General features: G+C 41.9%; 1 non-coding gene across 1 annotated transcript; it reads right to left on the reverse strand.

The window, feature by feature from the left end:
* Nucleotides 1-833: 833 nt before the first annotated feature.
* Nucleotides 834-909, reverse strand: trnaa-ugc (transfer RNA alanine (anticodon UGC)). The gene has a single exon. It is a non-coding gene; the product is annotated as a tRNA-Ala (tRNA).
* Nucleotides 910-21,384: the final 20,475 nt, after the last annotated feature.

Raw genomic sequence — 21,384 nt, forward strand, 5'->3', positions numbered from 1 at the left:
TTGAGGTCTGAGTGCCTTTGGAATATCATGAGGCTAACATTGGACGAAGCTCTGGCTGTGGGGAGCCAGCTAGAAATTGCTGCCATCAGTGAGTAGATTGAGTACAGAAGAATCTCCATGTTTACCTCAAACGTTCCTCTCAAACCTGCTCTGCTCTTATCCACCACTGTGCTTTCAGATGGCACTGACATTATACCATTGTCGCCCACCTTGGCTGCCCAGTGTGGATACAGCATGGACTCTGACCCTTGGGGGAACACTAAAGTCTTTGTGTCCTTGTTGGGCTGTTATGTTGACAACCAGGTAAATCTTAAAGGGACATTGAGGTTCACAAATGACAACTATGTTTCTTGATCTGGTCCTTTGTCAAGCTGGTTATCTGGTGTCTATTTTAACTCCTTGTGTCACTAATGCATATTAATTTAGGGAAACTAATGTCAAAAGCTCTTGCAACACTACCAGCGTTCTAGGTAGTCAACCCCTGTTTCAGCCATTAGTGCATAATGAACTTGACCCAGTACTAAATTGGTTCCGTAGGCGGATGAGACATTTAACCTTGGCCTGCGATTCCAAATGTATGGCGATGGCCTGTCAAAGCAGATCCAGCATGATGTGACCGAGACATGCAGCTACTCCTGCTGGGCATCCCGGGAAATTCTCTGTGACAGGAACTACATGGAGGTGAGGCAATTCTGATCATCCCTAGATTTTCAGATGGCCGTATCAATACATTTACACTTTAGTCATTTAGCAGACGCTCTTATCCAGAGCGACTTACAGTAGTGAAGGCATACATTTCATAAGTTTTCAAACATTTTTTTTTTCTTCCGTACTGGTCCCCCGTGGGAATCGAACCCACAACCCTGGCGTTGCAAACACCATGCTCTACCAACTGAGCCACACGGGACCATACATGGGGGGCAGGCAATGGTTGGGTTTAGAATTTACTGGTCACGCTTTGGAGACTTGCTCTGTCCCTTAGGTCTCAACCCTCATGGTCACTCCAGAAGTCCCAGTCACCATGGATGGACAGAAAGTTCAAGAGACCTGGCAGGATGCCATACCTGACGTATGTCTCATGAATAGATTGTTTTTATACACCTGGCATGAATGACTTGTCTAAACTGAGTTGCTATTTTCCCTTGACAGGCTGTTGCACCAAACAGCATCTGGAAGATGACATTCCACACCCCTGACTCGAAGGTCATGGTGCTGAAGGATGCTCACCGAGCTGGCTATGGTGCAATGACTACCCCAACAAGACTGGTGTTGCGAAGCCCCTACAACATGCCGGAGACCTATGCTGAAGAAGTGAGCCTCTGCCCAAGTGTCTTCTGCATCCTGGTGTATCACTTCCCTATTGACATTTATTGGCTAGAATATGCCTGTCATGTAGAAGGATCATTGTCCTTCTCTCCCCAGGTGGCAGGAGTTCCCATGGAGATCTTTAGTGTGTCCACTTACTACAAGCAGGTTTGCAGGTTGGCCATCATGGTTTCGGCTGCTGCCTGTCCTACAGGTATGTATATGCTGTTTAAATGGGACTCTCACTATGTTCTAATTCCTGCTTGGAGTTCTGCTGTAGCATAGGGGTTTTGTCCCAGCTTCATTTATCACACCTGACTGAACTGATTGGTGAACCCCCTTGATTAGCTGTATTGGCAGCTTCACCACTGGGCTGGGGCAACTTAGCATTGAGGATCACTAATCAATGTGCCTACGGAATTGCTAATTTGGTTCCTCTGCAGGTGGCTTGGTCTTCACTGATGAGGTGATCACCTGGTACATGCCTCGCCGCATCCCCCTGCTGATCTCTAGCGCCATCAAGATCCTGGAGACTCACATGGGCATCGATGGTCAGAGATTGGACAAAACCATGATGGCCATCAGACGCTACAAGCTGTCAATCACAGAGTCTCATGTTGTCATTGAGCTTCCTGTGGGGTCACCTGATGGCTACTACAAGGTCTGACATGACTTACATGTTCATTATGCCACAACTAACAATTTCCAATTTGCAATTAGCATATTGGACTAGTCCCTTTCAGTCAATTTTAATCTGTTTGGTGCCAACTGAACATAACCATCTTAAGATGACATTAATTATCTGATTTGTAATTACTTCATTCTGATTGCAGAGTCACGCTCCAGATTATTCATACCACATAACCTACACTGTTGAACCCATGCTTGAGTTGCTGTGGAGGGCAGAGGACACACAGGTGAACACGTGATATAAAGTCCTCTTTCCCATCACTACCCCTCTGATGCCCAGACCTCCACATGTTACTGAAAGTAAGTCTGCTTCACTTGTAGTAAAGGCAGGCTGTATAGTGCTGAACTGTTTCCCAATGTTTAGTCTAAACAGGTGCTTGCCCAAGTATGAAGTTATAGCTTGCTGGTCCCTAATACAAAAATGACACTGAAGTTTCCACTCTTACATCTAGACGTTCCGCTAGCGGAACACCTGCTCCAATATCCAATGATGGGCGTGGCGCGAATTACAAATTCCTCAAATACAAAAACTTCAATTTTTCAAACATATGACTATTTCACAGCATTTTAAAGACAAGACTCTCCTTTATCTAACCACACTCTCCGATTTCAAAAAGGCTTTACAGCGAAAGCAAAACATTAGATTATGTCAGCAGAGTACCCAGCCAGAAATAATCAGACACCCATTTTTCAAGCTAGCATATAATGTCACAAAAAGACAGCTAAATGCAGCACTAACCTTTGATCTTCATCAGATGACACACCTAGGACATTGTTATACAATACATGCATGTTTTGTTCAATCAAGTTCATATTTATATCAAAAAACAGCTTTTTACATTAGCATGTGATGTTCAGAACTAGCATAACCCCCGCAAACTTCCGGGGAATTTACTAAATTACTCACGATAAACGTTCACAAAAAGCATAACAATTATTTTAAGAATTATAGATACAGAACTCCTCTATGCACTCTATGTCCGATTTTAAAATGGCTTTTTGGTGAAAGAATATTGCAAAATGTGCTAAGTACATAGCCCAGCCATCACAGGGCTAGCTATTTAGACACCCGGCAAGTTTAGCCTTCACCAAAATCAGATTTACTATAACAAAAATGTTATTACCTTTGTCTTCGTCAGAATGCACTCCCAGGACTGCTACTTCAGTAACAAATGTTGGTTTGGTCCAAAATAATCCATCGTTATATCCGAATAGCGGCGTTTTGTTCATGCGTCCCAGACACTATCCGAAATGGTAAATCAGGGTCGTGCGCATGGCGCAATTCGTGACAAAAAAATTCTAAATATTCCATTACCGTACTTCGAAGCATGTCAACCGCTGTTTAAAATCAATTTTTATGCAATTTATCTTGTAAAAAAGCGATAATATTCCGACCGGGAATCTCCTTTTCGGCAAACAGAGGAAAAATCACAAAGACGGGGGCAGCCAGGGCACGCGCCTAAGCCCACAGTCCCTTGATCGGCCACTTGAGAAAGGCGATAATGTGTTTCAGCCTGGGGCTGGGATGACGACATTCAGGTTTTTCCCGGGCTTTGAGCGCCTATGGAAGACGTAGGAAGTGTCACATTAGAGCAGAGATCCTTTGTAAAAGATAGAGATGGCAAAGAAGTTCAAGAAATGGTCAGACAGGCCACTTCCTGTAAAGGAATCTCTCAGGTTTTGACCTGCCATTTGAGTTCTGTTATACTCACAGTTTTAGAAACTTTAGGGTGTTTTCTATCCAAAGCCAATAATGATATGCATATTCTAGTTACTGGGCAGGAGTAGTAACCAGATTAAATCGGGTACGTTTTTTATCCAGCCGTGAAAATACTGCCCCCTAGGTTAAACAGGTTAAACACTGTATAGTGGAGTTTCACAATGGGAGCCAAAAGCATTAAGGGATAGCCTTGCTTGTCCAATCTGTTTATTGAACCAGTGAAGGTAATGGCAGATGAATGGGGCAGGGACATTCTGGAACAGGTACCACTCTGGCACAAAGTAGCAGGTGTGTAGGGTTGTGGACTGTTTCAAGATAGGACCATGAATAAAGTATAATTCATAAAAAATGTATATTCCTCATCTGCACATAAAAAGCTCTCACAACCCCTGCTCACAGACATGCATTGGTTCTGGGATATGCAACCATTTCCTTTATCACTCACATAACGCCACACTCTCCCAAACACCAAAAAAACACACACCTTCCATCACAATACATACCCACGTACTGTGCCTTCTGCCTACTGTGTTTTTATCTCCACCATGTTGAATTAGTACTTTTGTGTTCCAATTAGTTATATATATATATATATATATATATATATATATATATATATATAGATCGCTTTTCTATTTTTTTTGTATTACAATCCCTACCATGGCTAGTAATTGTGTTCCATTATTTGTAATTATTAGTCATTTTTAGAGAAGTCTGTGTCTCTGAACATTTGGTTATCAATATACAGTTTATCGACTATGAAAGCTACGTGTTTCCCTTTCAATCTATTTTCCTTTCAATCTAAGACTGGATACAGAACTTTGCGCCGTTCTGCAATTTCCTTCGGGAATTGATCGTTCATGCCTATTTTTATACCAGCAAGTCTTTTACCCAGGCTTTTAACCATTATTTTATCTTTAAAGAAGGCACATTTGGTAACAATTGGGCGTTCATACCTCTGTCCTCTTTGTCCGAAACGGTGTACATGTTCCAGTTGGATTTTGTCGACAGCGTCGCGTGGGATCTGAAGCGCTGTAAGGAGGAACTCCCTAACTACACATTCAGGAACTTCTTCTTCTTTCTCTTGGATACCTGTAAGTACCAGATTCTCTCTAATGGATCTAGTCTGTATGTCAAGTAAGGCTTCTCTCAGAAAAATGTTCTCCTTTTTAAGTTCATTAACATCGGTTTCAATCTTATTCACTGTCCCTTTTAGCTTGTTTGTATCTTGCTCCAATGTCGCAGCTTTTTCGTCACTCATCTTGAGGCTTGCCTTAAAAGAGTTGATATCCTTACTGACTAGTTCAAGTATGCCCAGTTTATTTATTTATTTTTAACTGAACGGTTTCGACCTTTACCTGTGTCTGTAGAAGAGTCATGTTTTCATTTTGAGATTGGTTCCCCTGTTTTACTCTCCTTCATGTTTGGGTGTTGCTTGTTTTTGTAATATTTGTCAATGCATTTCTTTAGTCTTATGATTTTGTTTGTGGTGTTATCCAGATCGAAGGTTATTACCCACCAGTTTGTGAAGTGCTAATATTTAGTCTAACTTACCAATATTGAATATTACGTTTTTATCTTGAGGTGATCTTCTCTTTTACACTAAGTGTAGGAACGTTGCTTGTTACAACTGTGGAAGGAAGGGACATTTCGCCACAGCACGTCAAAACGAACCTACCAGAGGGCAGCGGGGGGGAGGTTGGAAAACCAGACCTCCACCGAAAACAACCCACATATGGACTGACATGAGGTAGAGACAGTTGACACCCTTGGACAGTATTTATAGATTTTTTTTTAAACCGCCGTGAGGAGCCGATGGTTTGTCTCTTCATCAATGAGCACTCTCATCAATGTACCAGAGCACAGAATAACTGATGAATTTACGAACGCTCAACACTTGTTGAATATGGCCGGTCTCAGTAAATGTCTGGGAAAAATAACATAATTAAATTGTTGCAAGCAGCACAGTGAGTCACCAAACACTTTGGATAACATGAAAAAATCCTTACCAGCTCTGCTAGGATGAGTAAAGTGGTCAGAGTGAGGTGTTCTCTTATTTGTGTCTGGAAGTAGCTAGCAATCTAGCCAACTGTAGCCAGTTAACTTGGGTGCTTGACTGCAAAACACCCAAAGTCGTAAAATGTCTAAACTAGTAATTTGTTATGCTAACAAGCTAGCAAGAGGCTGCATAGCAACATCAACTTCCTGTAAACATGTGAAGCTCAACTGAAAAGTTACGGTGTGTTTTACAGTATACTAAAATGAACTAATAGTATGAAGTATATACTCATTCAGTATGTAGTACAAAATATATTAGTATGGGTATTCGAGCACAGCTTGGGTATGTGAGTATATTGATAAAATGTTTATGTATTTTTTTGATGGCAGGTTTGAAACCTGTTTCAAAATGTATATTGAGGGGGTAGTGGAAAAATACCGAAGCATAGTGTGTGGGGCTGTTGGTCATTGGAAAAGTGAGTGTAGAGGCAATAGATCTCGAAATTGGCTAAAATTACGTAAGAAAAGTATTATGTTTAGTGGGGTAACGGGAAGAATCAAAAGCCGATTTTTGGGGTTGGATAATCCTTGCGAGAATAAAAAAACTGGATATTAGGTAACATATTAAAGTTGGCAGTATATATGGGCGAGAGCATGAATGATGTTTACAAATAGTCCGACTTTGTTTCACGCCGCATTTAAACAATTGCTAAAGTGTTCAAATTTGAGGGTTCTGTGTTGATACAGTATGTGAATTTGTTATTGGCATAAAAAAAGACAAACTCATATGACAAACATCACCACATTAGTAAACTATTTGGTAGAGCAGGGTTACAAGGCATCATATGGGAAAGTACAACAAGGCGAGACCCAGAATGCAGACACCGGAGGCAGATGGTTGGAGTCTTTCAATATTTATTAATCCAATAGTGTAAGGCAAGAGAATGGTCATGGACAGGCTGTCACAAGAATTTTCAATCCCAATGATAATAACTAACAATCAATAAGCTTTGACCAATCCCCGAGGTTTGTAAGACCCAGGGTTTAATAATAATTAGGCAAAGACTCATGCATAGTTCAATGGTTCTCGGTCTGTCCTTAGTCGCACTGAAGTTTACCATTCTAATTCATTATGCATGTTACATAAACTAATAATCAATAATAGTTATGTTTCAGGGTGGAATTCTTTAATCATTACCTTTAACCTCTATGGGCTAGGTGGGACGCTTGCGTAACACCTATGTAACAGCCACTGCCAGCCTGTGGCGCGATTTTCAAAACCTTAAAAATCCTATTACTTCAATTTCTCAAACATATGACTATTTTACAGCCATTTAAAGACAAGACTCTCGTTAATCTAACCACACTGTCCGATTTCAAAAAGGCTTTACAACGAAAGCAAAACATTAGATTATGTCAGCAGAGTACCAAGCCAGAAATAATCAGACACCCATTTTTCAAGCCAGCATATAATGTCACCAAAACCCAGAAGACAGCTAAATGCAGCACTCACCTTTGATGATCTTCATCAGATGACAACCCTAGGACATTATGTTATACAATACATGCATGTTTTGTTCAATCAAGTTCATATTTATATCAAAAACCAGCTTTTTACATTAGCATGTGACGTTCAGAACTAGCATACCCCCCGCAAACTTCCGGGGAATTCGCTAACATTTTACTAAATTACTCACGATAAACGTTCACAAAAAGCATAACAATTATTTTAAGAATTATAGATACAGACCTCCTCTATGCACTCGATATGTCCGATTTTAAAATAGCTTTTTGGTGAAAGCACATTTTGCAATATTCTAAGTACATAGCCCAGGCATCACGGGCTCGCTATTTAGACACCCGGCAAGTTTAGCACTCACCATAATCATATTTACTATTATAACAGTTTGATTACCTTTTGTTGTCTTCGTCAGAATGCACACCCAGGACTGCTACTTCAATAACAAATGTTGGTTTGGTCCAAAATAATCCATCGTTATATCCGAATAGCGGCGTTTTGTTCGTGCGTTCCAGACACTATCCGAAATAGTAAAGAAGTGTCGCGCGCATGGCGCAATTCGTGACAATAAAATTCTAAATATTCCATTACCGTACTTCGAAGCATGTCAACCGCTGTTTAAAATCAATTTTTACGACACTTTTCTCGTAGAAAAGCGATAATATTCCGACAGGGAATCTCCTTTTCGGCAAACAGAGGAAAAAATCCCAAAGGCGGGGGCGGTCGGGGTCACGCGCATAAGGCCAGTGTCCCTTGGTCGGCCACTTGAGAAAGGCGATAATGTGTTTCAGCCTGGGGCTGGAATGACGACATTCTGTTTTTTCCCGGGCTCTGAGCGCCTATGGACGACGTGGGAAGTGTCACGTTAGAGCAGAGATCCTTAGTAAATGATAGAGATGGAAAAGAAGTTCAAGAAATGGTCAGACAGCCCACTTCCTGTAAAGGAATCTCTCAGGTTTTGACCTGCCATTTGAGTTCTGTTATACTCACAGACACCATTCAAACAGTTTTAGAAAATTTAGGGTGTTTTCTATCCATATGTAATAAGTATATGCATATTCTAGTTACTGGGTAGGAGTGGTAACCAGATTAAATCGGGTATGTTTTTTATCCAGCCGTGTCAATACTGCCCCCTAGCCCTAACAGGTTAACCTGTTTGGGATAGGGGGCAGTATTTTCACGGCCGGATAAAAAACGTACCCGATTTAATCTGGTTACCACTCCTACCCAGTAACTAGAATATGCATATAATTAGTAGATTTGGATAGAAAACACTCTAAAGTTTCTAAAACTGTTTGAATGGTGTCTGAGTATAACAGAACTCATATGGCAGGCCAAAACCTGAGAAGATTCTATACAGCAAGTGCCCTGTCTGACAATTTGTTCTCCTTCTAGGGTATCTCTATCAAAAATACAACATCTCTGCTGTAACGTGACATTTTCTAAGGCTTCCATTGGCTCTAGGAAGGCGCCAGAAAGTGGAATGAGAGCTCTCCAGTCTCTGGGTGAAAAACAGCAGGGGTTTTTGTGAGTGGTCCTTCTGAGAACAATGACACTGAAGCGTGCATGTATGAGACGACTCAATTTTTTTTTCTTTCAGTGTTTGAATGAACACAATGTTGCCCGGTTGGAATATTATCGCTATTTTACAAGAAAAATAGCATAAAAATGTATTTTAAACAGCGTTTGACATGCTTCAAAGTACAGTAATGGAATATTTTGAAAATTGTCACGAAATGCGCCGGCGCGTCACCCTTCGGATAGTGACTTGAACGCACAAACAAAACGGAGCTATTTGGATAGAACTATGGATTATTTCGAACCAAAACAACATTTGTTGTTGAAGTAGAAGTCCTGGGAGTGCATTCTGAAGAACAGCAAAGGTAATCTAATTTTTCTTAGTAAATCTGAGTTTGGTGAGGGCCAAACTTGGTGGGTGTCAAATTAGCTAGCCGTGATGGCCGGGCTATGTATTCAGAATATTGCAAAATGGGCTTTCACCGAAAAGCTATTTTAAAATCTGACACAGCGATTGCATAAATGAGTTCTGTATCTATAATTCTTAAAATAATTGTTATGTTTTTTGTGAACGTTTGTCGTGAGTAATTTAGTAAATTCACCGGAAGTTTGCGGTGGGTATGTTAGTTCTGAACATCACATGCTAATGTAAAAAGCTGGTTTTTGATATAAATATGAACTTGATTGAACAAAACATGCATGTATTGTATAACATAATGTCCTAGGAGTGTCATCTGATGAAGATCATCAAAGGTTAGTGCTGCATTTAGCTGTGGTTTTGGTTTTTGTGACATATATGCTTGCTTTGAAAATGGCTGTGTGATTATTTTTGGGAGGGTACTCTCCTGACATAATCTAATGTTTTGCTTTCGTTGTAAAGCCTTTTTGAAATGGGACAATGTGGTTAGATAAAGGAGAGTCTTGTCTTTAAAATGGTGTAAAATAGTCATATGTTTGAGAAATTGAAGTTTTTGCATTTGAGGTATTTGTAATTCGCGCCACTCTATACCATTGGATATTGCTGAGGCGTTCGGCTAACCAACGCAAGCGTCCCACCTAGCCCATAGAGGTTAAAATCCATTTTTATGCGATTTTTTTTTTTTTTTTTTTTTTTTTTTTTTTTTTTTTTTTTCTCGTAAAATAGTGATAATATTCCGACCGGGAGTCGTTGTTTTCATTCAAAGACTGAAAAAGTAAAATGGACTCTTCACGTGCATGCGCACACCCGTCTCATTGTTCTCAGATCGACCACTATCCAAATGCGCTACTGTTTTTAAGCCAGAGACTGCAGAGTCATCATTCAACGTTCTGGCGCCTTCTGAGAGCCTATGGGAGCCTTAGAAAGTGTCACGTTACAGCAGAGATCCTCTGTTTTGGATAGAGATGACAAAGAAGGCCAAGAAATGGTTAGACAGGGTACTTCCTGTACAGAATCTTCTCAGGTTTTGGCCTGCCATTTGAGTTCTGTTATACTCACAGACACCATTCAAACAGTTTTAGAAACTTTGGAGTGTTTTCTATCCAAAGCTACTAATTATATGCATATTCTAGTTTCTGGGCAGGAATAATAACCAGATTAAATCTGGTACGTTTTTTTATCCGGCCGTGAAAATACTGCCCCCTATCCATAACAAGTTAAACATTCTCTTTGATCTGGATATTCCATCTTCATATTCCATCTATCATTGTTACCATCGTTTTGGCTGAAGAAATTTGATGTCCTGTAGTTTTGGCCTGTGAACTCTTCCTACCTAGGGCACACAATCATTCAAGTCTCTCACGCTAGAGACGAGAAGGGAGTTGGCTGATGCCTTAACTTACGATGGGCGTGAGGTCATAACCCCCCCATCAATCCCTCTGCGGGAGGGAGAGATTTCTGTAGAACTGTGATCCACTGTAACCTGATCCTCAGTCATGACACCGGGAAGAGAATGGGGATCCCTAATAAATACGGTTGAAAATTAGCCAGTTGGCTAAAACCGGCACTTTTACTGAAACATTGATTAAGGTGCACTGTCCCTGTAAAAATAAACTAAACTAAAACAAATACCTCTGGTAGGCAATTATTGTTAGTACTTCAGTCTTCCCTGCTTTCTCAGCGGCAGCTGTAAGCAGTGGTCTCGTCGCAACACTAAGACCATCGCCGAAACAAAGACAGTTCTGCGGAGTCCCTCGAAGGCTCCACACCACTCTCACTTTAGTGTCTTACCTAGATAAGAGACACCGATGGCATTACCCGTATGGTTGATGAGGATCTCCATATTGCAAATGTACGGTCCATTAATAGATGTCCGAGAGTGTTATTAAAATAGGCCAACAGACTCAGGTCGTGCCACAGGGCCGGATCTTCCGGGAAGTCATCAAATAAAGTCTCTCGGACATTTGGTTTCCATTTTCTAAAATACATTTTGTTCATTTTTCCGCTGTTCTGGAAAATTCCACGAGATGGCGACTGGCTGCTTATTGCAAATGAACAAACCATCACCAAACGGACATGGCCATTTCTCCTAAACGGAAAAGACTTCGAAGATGAAACTCGGTGAGCACAGGTTTGGCAAAATGGGCTTTTAGCCCAGAAACAAGAGATCTCAATGCTTTCTGAGTTAAGGCCCATTTTCTGGGATTAAAGGTCAAAAACGGTAATAGAGTGCTAATTTGACAGGCTTCACGTCAAAGTACATTATCTATCGTACTTTAAGAGAAATAATTCAATGTCCGTTCGGTGACGGTTAAAGAACACACACAAGGTGCTGTGAATTTTGGACCTGCTCTGAAATATGTGATAGTTGACTTCTAAACGTGTTGGACAAAAGTAAAATTTAAAGAAAAGTCCAAATGAAACATAAAAAGTACATTTGAATGACACTGAGGGGCAGTGTTTTTACAGCTAATGCCAGTTTGCCTGAGGCTGAGGCCGTGCAGGTGTTTGTACATATTCATATACACACACTCTCATTCAAATAAACACATACAAGAACACACACATACAGTTGAAGTCAGAAGTTTACATACACCTTAGCCAAATACATTTAAACTCAGTTTTTCACAATTCCTGACATTTCATCCTAATAACAATTCCCTGTCTTATGTCAGTCAGCATCACCACTTCATTTTAAGAATGTGAAATGTCAGAATAAAAGTAGAGTGATTTATTTCAGCTTTGCGGGGGGTATGCTAGTTCTGAACGTCACATGCTAATGTAAAAAGCTGTTTTTTGAGATAAATATGAACTTGATTGAACAAAACATGCATGTATTGTATAACATAATGTCCTAGGTGTGTCATCTGATGATCATCAAAGGTTAGTGCTGCATTTAGCTGTCAACTGGGTTTTTGTGACATTATATGCTAGCTTGAAAAATGGGTGTCTGATTATTTCTGGCTGGGTACTCTGCTGACATAATCTAATGTTTTGCTTTCGTTGTAAAGCCTTTTTGAAATCGGACAGTGTGGTTAGATTAACGAGAGTCTTGTCTTTAAAATGGTGTAAAATAGTCATATGTTTGAGACATTGAAGTAATAGCATTTCTAAGGTATTTGAATAACGCGCCACGGGATTACACTGGCTGTTGCGTAGGTGGGACGATTTCGCCTAGCCCAGAGAGGTTAAACGACTCTGCTGGTCCTGCTCACATTGCCCTACCCTATGCTTTGACCTCTTTCTCCCCTCTCTCTCCAGATGAAATCTTGCGACTTGTGACGGCCGGCCGCCCAACAACCTGCCCGCTTGACCCTATCCCCTCCCCTCCTCTCTTCTCCAGACCATTTCCGGAGACCTTCACCCTTACCTCACCTCGCTCATCAACTCATCCTTGACCGCTGGCTACGTCCCTTCCGTCTTCAAGAGAGTGAGAGTTGCACCCCTTCTCAAAAAACCTACACTCAATCCCTCCGATGCCAACAACTACAGACCAGTATCCCTTCTTTCTTTCCTCTCCAACTCTTGAGTGTGCCGTCCTTGGCCAGCTCTCTTGCTATCTCTCTCAGAATGACCTTCTTGATCCAAATCAGTCAGGTTTCAAGACTGGTCATTCAACTGAGACTGCTCTTCTCTGTGTCACGGAGGCTCTCCGCACTGCTAAAGCTAACTCTCTCTCCTCTGCTCTCATCCTTCTAGACCTATCTGCTGCCTTTGATACTGTAAACCATCAGATCCTCCTCTCCACCCTCTCTGAGTTGGGCATCTCCGGCACGGCTCACTCTTGGATTGCGTCCTACCTGACAGGTCGCTCCTACCAGGTGGCGTGGCGAGAATCCGTCTCCCAGGGCTCAGTTCTAGGCCCTCTCCTATTCTCGCTATACACCAAGTCACTTGGCTCTGTCATATTCTCACATGGTCTCTCCTATCATTGCTACGCAGATGACACACAATTCATCTTCTCCTTTCCCCCTTCTGATAACCAGGTGGCGAATCGCATCTCTGCATGTCTGGCAGACATATCAGTGTGGATGACGTATCACCACCTCAAGCTGAACCTCGGCAAGACGGAGCTGCTCTTCCTCCCGGGGAAAGACGGCCCGTTCCATGATCTCGCCATCACGGTTGACAACTCCATTGTGTCCTCCTCCCAGAGTGCTAAGAGCCTTGGCGTGACCGTGGACAACACCCACGGTTCTCCGCTAACATCAAGGCAGTGACCCGATCCTGTAGCTTCATGCTCTACAACATTCGCAGAGTACGACCCTGCCTCACACAGGAAGCGGCGCAGGTCCTAATCCAGGCACTTGTCATCTCCCGTCTGGATTACTGCAACTCGCTGTTGGCAGGGCTCCCTGCCTGTGCCATCAAACCCCTACAACTCATCCAGAACGCCGCAGCCCGTCTGGTGTTCAACCTTCCCAAGTTCTCTCACGTCACCCCGCTCCTCCGCACACTCCACTGGCTTCCAGTTGAAGCTCGCATCTGCTACAAGACCATGGTGCTTGCCTACGGAGCTGTGAGGGGAACGGCACCTCCGTACCTTCAGGCTCTGATCAGTCCCTACACCCAAAGAAGGGCACTGCGTTCATCCACCTCTGGCCTGCTCGCCTCCCTACCTCTGCGGAAGCACAGTTCCCGCTCAGCTCAGTCAAAACTGTTCGCTGCTCTGGCACCCCAATGGTGGAACAAGCTCCCTCACGACGCCAGGACAGCGTAGTCAATCACCACCTTCCGGAGACACCTGAAACCCCACCTCTTTAAGGAATACCTGGGATAGGATTAAGTAATCCTTCTAACACCCCCCCCCCCCTACCCTCCCCCCCCAAAAAATATATAGATGTACTATTGTAAAGTGGTTGTTCCACTGGATATCATAAGGTGAATGCACCAACTTGTAAGTCGCTCTGGATAAGAGCATCTGCTAAATGACGTAAATGTATAAGTGAAATAACCTGTCTGTAAACAATTGTTGGAAAAATTACTTTTGTCATGCACAAAGTAGATGTCCTAACCGACTTTCCAAAACTATTGTTCGTTAACAAGAAATGTGTGGAGTGGTTGAAAAACGAGTTTTAATGACTCCAACCAAAGTGTATGTAAACCTCCGACTTCAACTGTAGTTTTGAATGCATTCTATTGAAGCGGAACAGTAACAGTCTTGAACTTTTTTGGCAACAGTGATATATTCTTCCATACTGTACAATGAGGAATTCAACTACAAAATACTAGTCTTCTCACATTTTTTTAATCATTGCCCCCACTCACAAGGTGTATAAACAACAACAATAAGTGCCTTTCCCAGCTGCTCCAGGAACACCTTCCTCTTGTTCCACTTATCAGGCATCCAGGTAGGGTTGATCTTGTTCCATATCACGCAGGCATTGTATGAGGACATACCAATGATTTTATGGAAGATGACCAGGGGCCAGTGGGCAGTCATCCTCCTGCAGCTGTAAGTTACAATCACCTTGTCCAGGTTGTCCACACCTCCTTTTTTGTGGTTGTAGTCCAGGATGATGGCTGGCTTCCTGTCCTCACGATCACTGATCTCAGCCGTTTTGTGCAGTGTGCTCAGGAGGACCATTCCTCTTTGGGAGGTAAGAAACTAGCGTGGTGGTGGTGAAGGCAAACTTTGATTAGAATGCCTCTCTCCCCTTTGTTGTGAGGAGTGCAGGGGGGAGCTCAGGCTTGTTCTTTCTAGCTGTGCCAACCATGGTGATCTTCCTCTTCAGGAGCTGCTGGCTGAGTTTAATCAGTAGCACACATAATCTCAATTTCTCATTGTGTGTATGTGTGTGTCTTTGTGGTTTTTGTGGTGTGTAAATGATTTTTTAACTGCCGGGTCAAAAATGACCCTAAGACAATCTTTGTACCCTGGTGGTGTACAGCTTTCATGGAAATATGAACAAAGGCGATGTTTCACTTTTTCTAATGTTGGGGTCACTCTAGGAAAAGTCAACAACACCTTTTCCCCTTCAAGAGACTGAAAAGATTTGGCATGGGTCCCCAGATCCTCAAAGTTATACAGCTGCACCATTGAGAGCATCCTGACCGGTTGCATCACCGCCTGGTATGGCAACTGCTCGGCATCTGACTGTAAGGCACTACAGATGGTAGTGCGTATGGCCTAGTACATCACTGGGGCCAAGCTTCCTGACATCCAGAACCTATATACTAGCCATTGTCAAAAATGGTCAAGTCACCCAAGTCATAGACTGTTTTCTCTGCTAACACACGGCAAGTGGTACTGGAGTGCCATGTCTAGAGCCAAAAGGCTCCTTAACAGCTTCTACCCCCAAGCCATAATAATGCTGAACAACTAAAGTAATCAAATGGCCACCTGGACTTGATTACTTTACATGACAGCCCACCTTCCAACTGGACAACGACCCTAAGCACTCTGCCAAGACAACGCAGAACTGGCTTCGGGACACCTTTCTTAACCTCTCTAGGGTAGGTGGCACCAAATCGTCCCACCTACATAACAGCCAGTGTAATCCCATGGTGCGTTATTCAAAAACCTCAAATGCAAAAACTTAAATTTTTCAAACATATGACTATTTTACACCATTTTAAAGACAAGACTCTCGTTAATCTAACCACACTATCCGATTTCAAAAAGGCTTTACAACGAAAGCAAAACATTAGATTATGTCAGCAGAGTACCCAGCCAGAAATAATCAGACACCCATTTTTCAAGCTAGCATATGTCACATAAACCCAAACCACAGCTAAATGCAGCACTAACCTTTGATCTTCATCAGATGACAACCCTAGGACATTGTTATACAATACATGCATGTTTTGTTCAATCAAGTTCATATTTATATCAAAAACCAGCTTTTTACATTAGCATGTGACTAGCATTCCCACCGAACACTGCCGGTGAATTTACTAAATTACTCACGATAAACGTTCACAAAAAGCATAATTATTTTAAGAATTATAGATGCAGTACTCCTCTGCACTCGATATGTCCGATTTTAAAATAGCTTTTCGGTGAAAGCACATTTTGCAATATTCTCAGTAGATAGCCTGGCATCACAGGGCTAGCTATTTAGACACCCAGCAAGTTTAGCACTCACCAAAGTCAGATTTACTATAAGAAAAATGTTATTACCTTTGCTGTTCTTCGTCAGAATGCACTCCCAGGACTTTTACTTCAATAACAAATGTTGGTTTGGTCCCAAATAATCCATTGTTATATCCAAATAGCGGCGTTTTGTTCGTGCTTTCAAGACACTATCCGAAAGGGTAAATAAGGGTGACGAGCATGGCGCAATTCGTGACAATAAAAATTCTAAATATTCCATTACCGTACTTCGAAGCATGTCAACCGCTGTTTAAAATCTATTTTTATGCCATTTTTCTCATAAAAAAGCGATAATATTCCGACCGGGAATCTGCGTTTAGGTAAACAGACGAAAGAAAATAAAGCATTCGGTCGACTCGGGCACGCGCCTAAGCCCATAGTACTCTGATCGGCCACTTGCCAAAAGCGATAATGTGTTTCAGCCAGAGGCTGCCTCGATATCGTTCAGCTTTTTCCCGGGCTCTGAGAGCCTATGGGAGCCGTAGGAAGTGTCACGTTAGAGCAAAGATCCTCAGTCTTCAATAAAAAGAGCCAAGATGAAACACTATTTGTCAGACAGGCCACTTCCTGCATGGAATCTTCTCAGGTTTTGGCCTGCCATATGAGTTCTGTTATACTCAGACACCATTCAAACAGTTTTAGAAACTTTAGGGTGTTTTCTATCCAAAGCCAATAATTATATGCATATTGTAGTTACTGGGCAGGAGTAGTAACCAGATTAAATCGGGTACGTTTTTTATCCGGCCGTGTCAATACTGCCCCCAACAGGTTAATGTCCTTGAGTGGCCCAGCCAGAGCCCGGACTTGAATCCGATCTAACATCTCCGGAGAGCTGTGCAGCGACGCTCCCCATCCAACCTTACAGGGATAGAGAGGATCCGCAGAGAAGAATGGGAGAAACTCCCCAAAAACAGGTGTGCCAAGCTTGTAGCATCACGCTCAAGAAGACTCGAGGCTGTAATCGCTGCCAAATGTCCCTCAACAAAGTACTGAGTAAAGGGATTGAAAACTTTTGTAAATGTGATACTTCTGATTTGTCATTATGGGGTGTTGTGTGTAGATTGACGGGGATGAAAAAAACAATTTATCAACTTTAGAATATGCTATAATGTAATAAGATTTGGAAAAAGGCAAGGGGTCGGAATACTTTCCGAATGCACTTTATATACAAAAGTATGTGGACACCCCTTCAAATTGTTGTTGACAGGTGTATAAAACTGAGCACACAGCCACGCAATCTCCATAGTCAAACATTGGCAGTAGAATGTCCTCACTGAAGAGCTCAGTCACCGTCATAGGATGCCACCATTCCAACCGGTCAGTTTGTCAAATTTCTGCCCTTCTAGAGCTGCCCCAATCAACTGTAAGTACTGTTATTGTGAAGTGGAAACATCTAAGAGCAACAGCGGCTCAGCCACAAAGTGGTAGGCCACACAAGCTGACAGCACGGGACAGCCCAGTGCTGAGGCGCGTAGAGTGTAAAAATTGCAACACTCACTACAGAGTTCCACATTTTTCTCTGGAAGTTTACGTCAGCACAATAACTGTTCGTCGGGATCTTCATGGAATGGTTTTCCATGGCTGAGCAGCTGCACACAAGCCTAAGATCACCATGCACAATGCCAAGCGTTGGCTGGAGAGGTGTAAAGCACGCCACCATTGGACTCTGGCGCAGTGGAGTGATGAGTCCATTGGACTCTGGAGCAGTTCTCTTGAGTGATGAATCGCGCTTCACTATATGGCAGTCCAATGGAGGAATCTGGGTTTGGTGGATGCCAGGAGAACACTACCTACCCAAATGCATAGTGCCAACTGTAAAGTTTGGTGGAAGAAGAATAGTGGTCTGGAGCTGTTTTTGATGGGTCGGGCTAGTCCCATTAGTTCCAATGAAGGGAAATGTTCATGCTGCAGCTTATGACATTATACACGATTCTATGCTTCCAACTTTGTGGCAACAGTTAAAAAAAAAAGTATCTTTATTTTAACAGGGAAAACAGACTGAGACCTGGATTTCTTTTATGGCTGTGCCCTGTGTAAACATGTTGACATGTACAGTTTTAGGCATACAGACAAGAACATTTCAAACATACAAAACAAAGACACAATTCAACAGAAACAATCACGGAGAACATCATATTGATCCTCCATAACATTTTTGAAATGGGCAAGGGACTCCAGAGTGTCTAACTTAAGTTGGATCTGCAGTTTGTTCCATAAATAAGGTGCAAAGGAACTAAAGGCAGTCCTACCCAACTCTGTGGAGACCGCAGGAGTCTCTAATGTAATCCACATCTGTGATCTGGTTTTAAAATGAGTATATCTAGTGGAAATTAATGATGATATATATGGAGGTAGTTTTAAAAGAAGTGCTTTATAAACAAGAGAGCATGTTGCTCTCGCCTCACAGATGGAGGCCCAAGCCACATGTTGATAAACGATACAGTGATGAGTTTTGTAACTATCACCCGTGATAAACCTGAGTGCACAATGGTAAATAGCATCCAGTGGTCTTAATGTGTTTGCCGATGCATGCATATAGATAATATCACCATAATCTAAAACGGACATAAAAGTAGCCTGCACAATTTGTTTTCTATTTACGGAGGACAGACAAGCCCTGTTTCTGTAAAGGAACCCTATCTTGAATTTGAGCTTTTTTCCCAATTCGGTAACATGTTTTTTAAAAGAAAGCCGATCATCTAACTATACACCTAAGTATTTATATGCAGAGACCTGTTTGATTTGAGTACCATCCAAGCTAGTGATTACAAAAGTATTTCTAACTGAGAGTTTAGACCTAGAAAAAAACATGACATTTGTTTTCTTAGCGTTTAACCTGTTTGGGCTAGGGGGCAGTATTGAGAATTTTGGAAAAAATATGTGCCCATTTTTAACTGTCTCCTACACCAACTCAGAAGCTAGAATATGCATATTATTGTTCAGGTTTGGATAGAAAACACCCTAAAGTTTCTAAAACTGTTTGAATGGTGTCTGTGAGTATAACAGAACTCCTATGGCAGGCAAAAACCTGACAAGGTTTCATGCAGGAAGTGGCCTGTCTGACAAGGAGTCGTGCGTCTTGCATCTGTTTATTGAAGAGTAAGGATCTTAGCTGTAACGTGACAATTCCCAGGGCTCCAATAGGCTCTCAGAAGCCGGGAAAATCCTGAAGGATGACGAGGCAGCCTCAGGCTGAAACAGATTATCACCTTATCCAAGTGGCCGATCAGAGGACCATTGAATGAGGCGCGTGCGCGATTAGCCCCCGTGGAGTATATTCATTAGGCTGTTTAGCTTATTGCAGATTCCCGGTCGGAATATTATCGCTTTTCTACGAGAAATTGCATAAAAATTGATTTTAAACAGCGGTTGACATGCTTCGAAGTACGGTAATGGAATATTTAGACATTTTTTGTCACGTTCTGCGCCATGCGCACGACCGTGGATTACCATTCTGATAGTGTCTAGAACGCACAAACAAAACGACGCTATTTGGATATAAAGATGGATTATTTGGGACGAAACCTACATTTGTTATTAAAGTAGAAGTCCTGGGAGTGCATTCTGAAGAAGACAACAAAAGGTAATCAAACTTTTATTATAGTAAATCTGATATTGGTGAAGGCTAAACGTGCTGGGTGTCTAAATAGCTAGCCCTTGATGGCTGGGCTATGTACTTAGAATATTGCAAAATGTGCTTCATCCGAAAAGCTATTTTAAAATCGGACATATCGAGTGCATAGAGGAGTAATGTATCTATAATTCTTATAATAATTGTTATGCTTTTTGTGAACGTTTATCGTGAGTAATTTGGTAAAATTGTTAGTAAATTCACCGGAAGTTCTAGTTCTGAACGTCACATGCTAATGTAAAAAGCTGTTTTTTGATATAAATATGAACTTGATTGAACAGACATGCATGTATTGTATAACATAATGTCCTAGGTGTCATCTGATGAAGATCATAAAAGGTTAGTGCTGCATTTAGCTGTGGCTTTGGGTTTATGTGACATTGTATGCTAGCTTGAAAAATGGGTGTCTGATTATTTCTGGCTGGGCACTCTCCTGACATAATCTAATGTTTTGCTTTCGTTGTAAAGCCTTTTTGAAATCGGACAGTGTGGTTAGATAAACGAGAGTCTTGTCTTTAAATAGCTGTAAAATAGTCATATGTTTGAGAAATTGAAGTAATAGTATTTCAAACGATTCAAAAATCGCGCCACTGGATTAGACTGGCTGTTACGTAGGTGGGACGAATTCGTCCCGCCTAGCCCATAGAGGTTAAAACAAATTTAAGCTGTAAAAGATACCCCTGTAGTATCCTAAAATCAGACTCCAACTGCATTAAAGCTTGGTCCGCTGTTGGAGCAATAGAGTACATCACTATGTCACCTGCATATAAATGGAATTTACAATATCTGACATCATCACCAATGTTGTTTATATAAAGTGAGAACAATAGTGGGCCAATTATTGAACCCTGAGGGACCCCTTTAAGTAACTGTAGGGGGTCAGACTTGACCCCGTCGACCATGACGGCCTGAGTTCTATCTTTAAGATAGTCATAAAACCATCGGCAGGCATCAATGCCCAGTCCTATAGATGACAGCTTACTCAAAAGGATAGCATGGTCTACAGTGTCAAAAGCTTTTGACAAATCTACAAACAACGCAGCAAAGTGCTTTCTATCATCTAAGGCATTTGCAATATCATTTACAACAAGCATAGTGGCCGATGTGGTACTGTGTTTAGATCTAAAACCAGATTGATTGGTGCTAAGAATACTGTTAGCAGAAAGAAAAGATTGTAACTGTTTGTTGACTATAGATTCTAGGATCTTTGCCAGACAAGGGAGCCTAGAGATGGGTCGATAGTTATCCAAATCACTACCGTCACCTCCCTTATGTAATGGCAGAACAAAAGCTGCTTTCCACACCTTAGGGATATTTCCTGTGCTTAATGTTAGATTAAAAATGTGTGTCACTGAACCAGCAATGATAGGTGCAGCACACTTAAGTACGGGTCTAAATTGTCAGCGCCTAAGGATTTCTTAGTATCAATGGCACACAGGGCAGCTAGAACCTCTGCTTCGGTTATTTTCTGGAAACTAAAAACAACTAA

The sequence above is a fragment of the Salmo salar genome, chromosome 06 (assembly GCF_965601325.2).
Source record: "Salmo salar chromosome 06, fSalSal1, whole genome shotgun sequence".
Classification (NCBI taxonomy): domain Eukaryota; kingdom Metazoa; phylum Chordata; class Actinopteri; order Salmoniformes; family Salmonidae; genus Salmo; species Salmo salar.